The sequence below is a fragment of the Mustelus asterias genome, chromosome 3 (assembly GCF_964213995.1).
Source record: "Mustelus asterias chromosome 3, sMusAst1.hap1.1, whole genome shotgun sequence".
Lineage (NCBI taxonomy): Eukaryota > Metazoa > Chordata > Chondrichthyes > Carcharhiniformes > Triakidae > Mustelus > Mustelus asterias.
Window position 1 is genome coordinate 57,402,683 of NC_135803.1, and position 11,060 is coordinate 57,413,742.

The 11,060-nt window shown below is 42.8% G+C and overlaps 1 protein-coding gene across 5 annotated transcripts in view; it reads right to left on the reverse strand.

Moving 5' to 3' along the window:
* Nucleotides 1-10,547, reverse strand: part of sptssb (serine palmitoyltransferase, small subunit B) — a 28,718-nt gene extending 18,171 nt beyond the window's left edge. For 2 of the 5 annotated variants that reach the window (XM_078202591.1, XM_078202573.1), the window contains exons 1-2: nucleotides 10,408-10,547; nucleotides 10,086-10,126 (exon numbers count right to left, since the gene is read on the reverse strand). The gene's annotated coding sequence lies outside the window, so the exon portion shown is untranslated. Of the gene's footprint in view, nucleotides 1-2,140; nucleotides 2,162-10,085; nucleotides 10,127-10,407 lie in introns of those variants that run through there. The other 3 variants (XM_078202581.1, XM_078202575.1, XM_078202576.1) reach the window with 2 other exon arrangements.
* Between the last annotated feature and the right edge of the window lie 513 nt (nucleotides 10,548-11,060).

An 11,060-nucleotide genomic window follows, 5' to 3' on the forward strand; every position in this document is an offset into this window, starting at 1 on the left:
GGGTTCCATGGCTGGGAAAGTTTGGGAAATGCTGTATTAAACTAAATGCTCCATGTAAATAAAATTTTGATTGGATTATTCAACATGTAATAATTTTATTTTCAGGAAGTGTTGCTGGCCATAGAATACCCCGATAATTAGATAAAATGTGTACCAAGTTTCTGCATCCTTACAGGATAATGAAGCAATGAGAGAAAGAGATCGAAAGAGAATGCATCTTTCACGATGGTAACTAGGTTACAAGTTACCCAATGCACCCCACAGCACCAATCCTCGACTAAGTCGGTTAGAATTGTATTCATTGGAGTTTAGAAGAGTGAGAGGGAATCTCATAAAACCTTATAAAATTCTCACAGGATTAGACAGGCTAGATACAGAAAGAATGTTCATAATGGCGAGGGAGTCCAGAACTAGGGGGTCTTAGTTTGAGGATAAGGGGTAAACCTTTTAGGACTGAGGTGAGGAGGAATTTCTTCACCCAGAGAGTGGTGAATCTGTGAAATCCACTACCACAGAATGTAGTTGAGGCCAAAACATTGTGTGATTTCAAGAAGAAATTAAATATAACTCTTGGGGCCAAAGGGATCAAGGGATATGGGAGGAAGGGGGGGAAATCAGGATATTGAATTTGATGATCAGCCATGATCAAAGTGAACGGTGGAGTAGGCTCAAAGGACTAAATGGCCTACTCCTGCTTCTAGTTTCTATGTTTCTAATTAAACCCCCAACAGGAAGACACATTGATTTTGTGAGTAGCTGCACCACCCGTCCCAAGTTAGATAAAGTTCCAATAAATACGGGGCATTCAGAATAATCTATGAGTGATACAACAATTTAGCCTTCATCAATATGCACCAGATGACCGGGAGGCTCTTTAGAATGTAGGTCAGCACATACTCGAGAGCTTCAAGTTTCTATGGGTCCAAATCACCAACAACCTGTCCTGGTCCCTCCAAGATGACGCTGAAGTTAAGAAGGACCACCTAAAGTTTTTTTTAAAGTTTATTTATTAGTTACAAGTAGGGCTTACATGAACATTGCAATAAGTTACTGTGAAATTTTCCTAGTCGCTACAATCCGGCACTTGTTCGGGTCAATGCACCTAACCAGCACATCTTTCAGCCTGTGGGAGGGAACCAGAGCACCCACAAGAGAACGTGCAAACTCCACACAAACAGTGACCCAAGCCGGGAATCGAACTCGGGTCCCTGGCGCTGTGAAGTAGCAGTGCTAACCATCTCAGGAGGTTAAGGAAATTTGGCATGTCTGCTATGACTCTCACCAACCTTTACAGATGCATCATAGAAAGCATTCTTTCTAGTTGTATCTGGTTGTAGGGTGGCACAGTGGTTAGCACTGCTGCCTCACAGTTCCAGGGACCCAGGTTCAATTCTGGCCTCAGGTGATTGTCTGTGTGGAGTTTGCACGTTCTTCCTGTGTCTGCGTGGGTTTCCTACGGGTGCTCTGGTTTCCTCCCACTGTTCAAAAATGTGTGGGTTAGGTTGATTGGTCATGCTAAATTGCCCCTTAGTGTCAGGGGGACCAGCAGGGTAAATACTTCGGGGTTACAGGGAGAGTGCCTGGTTGGGATTGTTGTTGGTGCAGACTCGATGGGCTGAAGGGCCTCTTTCTGCACTGTAAGGATTCTATGATTCTATCACAGCTTGGTATGGCTTCTGTTCTGTCCACAACTGCAAGAAACTACTAAGGGTCATGAACAAAGCTCAGTACATCATGCAAACCAGCCTCCCATCCATTGACTCTGTCTACATTTCCCGCTGCCTCGGAAAAGCAGCCAGCATAATCAAGAATCCCACACATCCTTGACATTCTCTCTTCCATCGGGAAAATGATACAAAAGTCTGAGGGCACATACCAACCAACTCAAGAACAACTTCTTCCCTCTGCCATCAGACTTTTGAATTGACCTACCTTGTAATAAGTTGATCTTTCCCTGCACCCTAGCTATGTCTGCAACACTGCATTCTGCACCCTCTCCTTTCCTTCTCTATGTATGGAATGCCTTGTCTGTATAACATGCAAGAAACAATACTTTTCACTGTATACTAATAAATGTGACAATAATAAAGCAAATCAAAAATACTGTTCAAGCAATTCAACTTTTAAGGGAACACTTTACCTATTGAAGTCATGGTGCTGTGAGTTCAAAGCTGAAGCAATGCAAAACACTTTACTTTAGATGAGATCGCACCTCATTCCAATTGTTTGCCATGAGGCTAAATCATATTGTACATTTTCTGACTCTGTAGCCCAACCTGATTTGTAGCCAAACAGAAATGGCATATGAAATATTTTCAATAAAATGCAGATACCTGTGCACCCACACAGCCACAGATGCAAAGACACAAAAAGTCCCCATTGCATGTTTCTATAAAGTATGTGGTGATTGGGGTGTGTTACTAGCTGCTTACAACCACAGGAATGACAATAAAACAATTGTTTGCCCAATAACTACTGTTGCAATAAGTGCAGACTGCCTACACAAACACAGGCGGCACGGTGACACAGCGGTTAACACTGCTGATTCACAGCACCAGAGTCCCAAGTTCGAATCCTGGCTTGGGTCACTGTGTAGAGTTTGCACATTCTCCCCATGTCTGTATGGGTTTCCTTAGGGTGCTCTGGTTTCCTCCCACAGTCCAAAGATATGTGGGTTAGGTGGATTGGCCATGCTAAATTGCCCCTTAGTGTCGGGGGGGGGGGGGGTGGGGGGCTAGCTAGGGTAAATGCATGGGGTTGTGGGAATACAGCCCGGGTGGGATTGTGGTGCTGACTCGATGGGCCAAATGGCCTCCTTCTGCACTGTAGGATTCTATGATATGTAACCTTTGGTAGAGAGGCTTCTGACAATGATACTTTAGTAAAGAGAGGTTGGCTGACAGTTTTATGACAGCAGTGTAGTTCATCATTAGAAATAGAAGTGACTCTTGCTTTTTCTTGCCATTTTACTTTATGAAAAGTTTTTAAATGATTGAATCCATAATGTGTGATAAAGTAACATTTGCAGCAAAGAAGTGCCAGGCAAAGACCATTTCGAACAAGAGAGCATCTAAGCATCTTCCTTTGACGTGCAAAAGCATTACATTCACTAAGTTCCCCTGCCATCAACATCTTGGGATTAATATTTACCAGAAACTTAAGGACCAGCTACACTAATACTGTGGCTGCATCCCAACCAGGCCAGAAGCTGAGAATTCAATGATCAGTAACTCACCCCCTGATTCCCCCAATCCTCTGCACCATCTACAAGGCTCAAGTCAGAAATGCGATGGAATACTCTCCAACTGCCTGGATGAGTGCAGCTGTAAGAAGACTGAATCATAGAATCCCTATAGTGCAGAAGGAGGCCATTTGGCCCATCGAGTCAGCACCGACCACAATCCCAGGCCCTATTCCTGTAACCCCACATATTTACCTTGCTAATCCCCTGACATTAGAGTCAACTTAGTATGGCCAATCAAACTAATCCACACATCTTTGGGCTGTGGGAGGAAACCGGAGCACCCACAGAAACTGGAGGAAACCCACACAGACACGCGGAGAACGTGCAAACTGCACAAAGACATTGACCTGAGGCTGGAATTGAACCCGGGTCCCTGGCGCTGTGAGGCAGCAGTGCCACCCCACGTTTGAAGAAACTCAACGTCATCCAGGGCAAAACAGTCTGATTTATCAGCATGCCATCCACTGCCTTAAATATTCACTCATTCCACCATTCTTGTACAGTGGCAAGAGTGGCAACTATAGGTAGCACTTCAAGGCTCTTTTGATAGCAGTTTCCAGGACTGCAACCTCTACCACTTAGAATAAAAAGGCAGCAGATACATGGGAACATTACCATGTTGGGAGAGTTCCACTCCCAAGCCGCACACCATTCTGACTTGGAACTATATTGTTGTTCCTCCACTGTCACTGGATCAAAAATCTGGAGTTCCTTCCCGAACAGCACTGTGGGTGTACCTACATCCCATGGGCTGTCATAGTTCAAGAAGCTGACTTACCATTGTTGTAATGTGAAAGATGGGTAAATGTACCCTGACTAACCTTGACCAGTTTATAGTAACCTTTTCAGGCGCGTTACGTGGTGAGATAGACGAAGAGGACAAGAGGTAGCTGAAGGTCCAACATAATTTCATTGAACACTTTCTCAAGAAAACTTTTCACAGAACTGAAGAGTCTTAAATCACTAACTAGACAGTCTCAAAACAACACCAACTACCTACTTCTAACATGCGCTTTTGAGGATTCACTACACCCTATCCACCGCTCTATTGAGCTTGGTGCCACCCCACTCTGTGTAGCATTCTTCTAACAAGCAGGTTCACTGGAGATGTAAACAATGCTTTGTTCTGAAACAATGTGGCCATCAGCACTGGGCGAGGCATTTTCAGGTCTGTCTGGTTTCGATGGAAAGTTGCTTATCCAAGCCCTGTTGCATGAGGGTGGCACAGTGGTTAGAACTGCTGCTTCACAGCGCCAGGGACCCCGTTCAATTCTGACCTCGGGTCACCATCTATGTGGAGTTTGCACGTTCTCCTCATGTCTGCATGAGTTTCCTCCAGGGGCTCCGGTTTCCTCCCACACTCCAAAGATGGGTATGTTAGGTTGATCAGCCATGCTAAATTGACCCTAGTGTCAGGGGATTAGCAGGGTAAATGTGTGGGGTTATGGGAACAAGGCCTGGGTGGGATTGTGGTCGGTATAGACTCGATGGGCTGAATGGCCTCCTTCTGTTCCAGTTCTGCACTTTGCAAATGACAGACTCTGGCTAGGTTTAAACTTGGCTTCCTCATTTCGAGTTTTTATTCATTTTTCTATAACAATTCTGGAGGTCATGGGTCAACTGGCCACACCATCATTTTGGCAAGGACAGTTAGGGATGGGCATCAAATGCTGGCCTTGCCAGTGATGTTCATATCCTAGGAAATAATAGTTTGAACAAGAAAAATGAACACTGTCTTCATTCTGAGTTAAGTTTAGTTTTCTCATTGGGTAGGATTTTGTCTCCAGCGAGATTCTCCTGTCCCGCTGTAGTTGACTCCCCCTCCCTGACAGCAGGTTCCCTGGCAGCGGAATGGGCAAGATGCACAAAAATGCATAGACTTTGGTGGGACTGGAAGATCTTGCTATCAGCCAATGGCTTGCCACTTCTGCCGTGGGAAAACCCACTGTGTGGGCAGGTGGGGGGGAACTGGAATATCCTGGCATGTAGTCACGTTCGAGTGTGGCTTTGCAAATACACACATTCTGGAACCACAAAACTAAAACTGCCACCGAAGGAAGTTAATTCCTTACCATCAAAGCAGTAATGTTTATTTATTTATTTATTAGTCACAAGTAGGCTTACATTAACACTGCAATGCAGTTACTGTGAAAATCCCACACTCTGGCACCTGTTTGGGTACACTGAGGGAGAATTTAGCATGACCAATGCACCTAACCAGCATGTCTTTTGGACTGTGGGAGAAAACCGGAGCACCTGAGGAAACCCACGCAGACACGGGAGAACGTGCAGACTCCGCACAGACAGTGACCCCAGCCGGGAATCGAACCCGGGTTCCTGGCGCTGTGAGGCAGCAGTGCTAAACACTGTGCCACCGTGCTGCCCAAGTACTCGAGGTAGGTGGGTTTTTTCACAATTCAACAGAAAACTAGAGTTATAATTTAGTGTTTAAAATGACTAAAACAATTTCATCCAGCAACGTTAGAATTATTGGACATCTCTGGAGTTATGTTTGCAGAAGGACTGCCATGTTGTACATCCTCACATGAACTATTGATGTACCTGACTGGAACGGTGAGGTCTGAATTTTCTGACTTCTGAGATCTGAGTTTCCTAATTTGCCTAATTGCCATGATGCCAGTCACAAATCTCTGCCACCCTCCGGACACTCCTTTCTCCCATGACTGTAACAATGCGAATAAAAGAATGGTATTAGAATATGGACAACAGCTTTAGAGCATTGCACAAGGAAGAGTTTCAGGATGAGGTTGATCATTTCATAGCTATCCTTTGTGAAGTCAGAAGTCCCTGGAGTGATTCATTTTAATTTTTGGTGGAGATTATGTTCTGATGACAAAAGGACAAAAATGAATTCATGAAGAATGTCATCTAAACAGCATTGATTTTTCTAGTATTTGCGTGTGCAGATCATGATCTATTATTTAACTTTATATCCTACAGAACAGGAATAGGTTTAAAAATCCCATACCAGTAGTACTTCAAAAGGTAAGATTTTCTTTTTAAATCTGCAACAGAACCAGAAATGTAAAAGTAAAATGCAGCAGATGTTGGAAATCTGTAAGTAAAATAGAAAATGCTGGAAATACTTAACAGGTCAGGTAGGATCTTTGGAGAGAGAAACCAAGCTAATATTCCAGGTCTGTGATCACTCATCAAAACATGATGAAAGTTAATTGACCTGAAATGTTGGGCTAAATCCATCACTTCCTCCCACTGCCACAGAATTTTCATCCCTATGTGATGTTGGTGGGGAAATTTTGGGTCTACTTCATCCCTAAGCATGCCTGGGCAGTGACAGATGTGAGCAGGTACTGAGCTGGGCTGGCTACAAGTTCCACCTTGGTTCTCTGTCTGGCCACTTAGCTCTTACCTTTCATTCCACCCTCAAACCTCCATGGAAAATAGATATTCTATTATAACCTAATAAAACTGTCACACAAATTTCTTGGTATCCCTGCACAACGATGTAAATAATACAGAGTTTTTGAAATTCAGCCAAGCATTCATTGTCACCCCAGCTGTGTCAAAAGCTATTAGAGTGGCTGGGCTGCACCTTTTAATCCTGGCAGACCTGAAGATCACCCCTGGCATGGTGATTTCAGGCAGCCCTGTGCCACTTCATAACACCTACTGAACTATACACATCTTACAACATGGTGACAGTGAAGGAAGGACCCTGATGTCATGAATAAGTAAAGAGCAGCATTCTGACCTGACCGAAAGCACCAGAAGTGAAGGCTCTGAGGGAGCTCACCAGAGAAAAACTCCACAGCAGGATTGGAAGCAGAAACCAGAAATAAACCTCCACACTGCAACAAAAAACCCCACTGAATCTCATGGCAGTCCAGCTTCAATACCCAGAGAATGCAGAGTCAGAGCTACCTAGCAGCACTGAACTAAACAAAACTAAAAGTTCTTGGTCAGAATGAATTTTAAAATGTTTTTAAGTCAGCAGCAATCAGAAGCACAGTGAACAGCCTGAGTTCCGAATTGGCATCTGGCCACGTGGTGACCAAGCACACTCCAAATGAACAGGAATTACAGTATATATATTTTTTGAAATTTGTCATTTTAAGCCCCAGCAAAAGCTGGGAATTGATGGTTTCATAACCATATGATGCTTAGGTACTGCTGGGAAGACTCAGAAAGGTCAATCCAGAGAGAGACTGCTGAAAATTTAAAAGATAAATTGCGACCACCATTACTCCTGGAGTGCACCAAAACTGACAAGAACAGGAAACCCCATCGAGAAGAAGTGAATGGCAGAGCCATTTTGGATTTCCTTACAGCATTTAAATCTATACACACTTTTAATTTCAAATGATCATGGATCACAAATCTAGTTTTCCCTGAACAGTTTGGACTCATCTAAGGCCCAGACCGAGTCACAAAATGGAGGATATTGGAGAAAGATGTTCCTTACATACATAATAATGCTTCAGAAACAAAAACGGAAAATGCTGGAAAATCTTGGCAGGTCTGACAGCACCTGTGGGGAGAGAGCAGAACTAACGCTGAGTCTGGATGACCCAAGTCTAGAGGGCAGTCTTGTACGTGACAGAGATGTGTGTAGAAGCAAGCATGGAGTCAGTTCCTAGCTTAAATCGTATTCTGTATATAGCGTATATAGTTACTAGCAGTTAATGCATATGTACATATAGTTGTTTATAGTTAATAAACACTCATTGTTAAACTATGCCAGACACAAAACCTCTGTGAGTCCTATTGAATTACACACATGTTTACACTTCCTGCTGCCTCGGCAAAGCAGCCAGCATAATTAAGGACCCCACGCACCCCGGACATTCTCTCTTCCACCTTCTTCCATCGAGAAAAAGATACAAAAGTCTGCGGTGACATACCAACCGACTCAAGAGCAGCTTCTTCCCTGCTGCCATCAGACTTTCAAATGGACCTACCTCGCATTAAGTTGATCTTTCTCTACATCCTAGCTATGACTGTAACACTACTTTCTGCACCCTCTCCTTTCCTTTTCTATGAATGGTATGCTTTGTCTGTATAGTGCGCAAGAAACAATACTTTTCACTGTATGCTAATACATTTGACAATAATAAATCAAATCAAAATCAATACTGAGGCTTCAGAAAACATTGTATTGGGCATTCCATTCATATCCCTCTTGGTCTTCATCTTCATATCTCTGTGAACTAACCCAGTTCTATATATAAACTATATTTGTTGTGTGTGGTCAATATTTTTGGCATGCTATTATTTAATTTTTTTGTGTGGCCTAGGGGAAAAGTTACCGAACCCTCCAAGATCTCAGTTCTCCTTCAATGCTGGCCCCTTGCATATTCCTGATTTCTACTGCCCATCTTTGATAGTTATGCCTTCAGCTGGTTAGGTCTCAAGTTTATTTATTAGTGCCACAAGTAGGCTTACATTAACACTGCAATGAAGTTACTGTGAAAATCCCCTAGTCACCACACTTTGGCACCTGTTCGGGTACACTGAGTGGGAATTTAGCATGGCCAATGCACCTAACCAGCACATCCTTTGGACTGTGGGAGGAAATTGGAGCACCTGGAGGAAACACACACAGACATGGGAAGAACTTACAGACTACGCTCAGACAGTGACTCAATCCGGGAATCTAACCCGAGTCCCTGGTGCTGCAAGGCAGCAATGCTAACCACCGTGCCGCTCTGGAAGTTGTGGAATTCTCTCCCTAAACCTTTCTCTTTCTTAATACAACCCTCATTTAAAAATCTATCTCTGAACAAATTTTTGGTCAGCTGTCCAAATATCTCTATGCAAAATATTGTTTGATAATGCCCCTCTGAAGCACCGTAGGGTTTTGCAGTAGGGAGTATTGGTCAGAATTTTCCGTTCACGCCAGTGGGATTCTCTGGTCTCACTGTAGTAAACGGAGATTTGGCTCAGCGCCAAATTCTCCATCTTCGCTTGTAGCATCCGGAAAATTCTGGCCATTATGTCTGCACATGGTGAAAGATATCAATGCCATAGAAGAAGTGCAAAGGAGGATTAAGAAAAATCCACCCAGCCTAAGAGCTTTATATTCTGCATATTATTCTTCACATACATGTTTTACAAAGCATTCATGGCTCACTATTATGTTTGAAACAGATTGCATTTTGCAGCCAGATTGACACTTTCAGAAATGTATGACACCACTTGGAGTCTGCCTTGTGCAGCTGACAATTGCCCTCCCCCACTAGAAATCTACTATTTTGCTGTAACAAAAGGTTCCCAGCATGTGCCAGGCTGGATTGATAAACTAGGATTCTTTCAAATGGCTTTGCGCCATTTCACAAAAGACAACAACCCTACTCGATATTCAAACATTATTTTTACATCAATTCATTCACACTGAAGGATCACTATTGCAGGTGTATTCTCACAGCTAGTTTGTCTATCATAGCATTCTTGTTTGCAACTTGTTACACCATAGAATCACACATTTCTTCCTTCTCAAAAGAATCTCTTGTATATTCTCCACTTCTGATTACTTGAGGTGAATAAATAACTTGCTTGCAACTCGTCACATTACAGAAGCACACATTTCTCCCTTCTTCGAGATTTTTTATTTCTGATTACTTGAGATGGATAAGTAACCTGTTTTTAAAGTGACCCATAAGCAAAACCAATCATAAGAAATTGTAAACAAAACCAGTGATAATTGTAGTGTCTAATCATTCGTTAAGGACTATGTCACAGTTTCAGACATTATTCATCCTCTTGTTACCTTTTCACTACAGTTTCAAAATCAACTTCACATTATTGCCAAGTTGTGCATGCACCTAAACAAACTGCTCCTTGCCTAATCATACATAATTACCTTCAACGCACTGACAGTCTCATCCAACTTGGCTCGTCGGCCTTTGGACAAATTGAAACGATCAAATCAGGATTGGTTTATATTTATGTACTGATTAAAGTTACAGCAAATTTGAACTGTGATTGGAAAAAAAATTTGACCTTACACACACACACACAGTAGGTTTTGTTGAAAGAGAGGAAACTTCATACTAGATTTGGTACAGAAAACTAGGAAGACAGGTCCTGCCACATATTTGTGTCAGAAATACCTTGCAATAACCAACAACCTAGTTTTAACACAGCTTTCAGTCAGAATTTAAGCAACAAAAATAGAGTCTCACCTTTCCAAAATGTGGTATATTTAACAAAACTGTCGCTGCTTCTGTGTGGGAGAGGCACAACTGTGTGAAGTTGGCTTATCTCAATTGAAACAAGTCCTGTAACTGCTAAGCAGTTGTCTTTGCCACACCTGCTCCCATTTACTATTATGAACAATTGAGGTGATTGACTAATAAAAACACGAGTTACTGATAACCAGCAGTAATGCGTTTCTTGCGTCTCCTTGGAGAAATAGGCACCTCCCTCATTCCCCAGGATTGCACTGAATGGGTTTATAACAAATCACAACTAGATGTTATGGTAGAGATTAACATGGTCACAGCAAAATGGCTAGATAACTCTGACAGCAATTTATAGGTCTCCCACACCATTCACAACCCCAGGTTGATACATGCATTGAGAAACTGGCATCACATCCTTCAGAATGTATCCCAGAGACTCATATGTTAGTGCAACATTAGAGACAGAATAAGAAATACCCAAAAAGACAGGGTCCTTTTTTATATATTCATTACCATCTCGTTCTTTACTGCACTATTACCATATAATCCCTACAAATCAGAAGGAGGCTATTCGGCCCATTGAGTTTGCACTGACTCTCCAAAGAGCTTCTTACCCAGGCCCACCCCATTCTTTTCCCCATTGCCCCATAGTG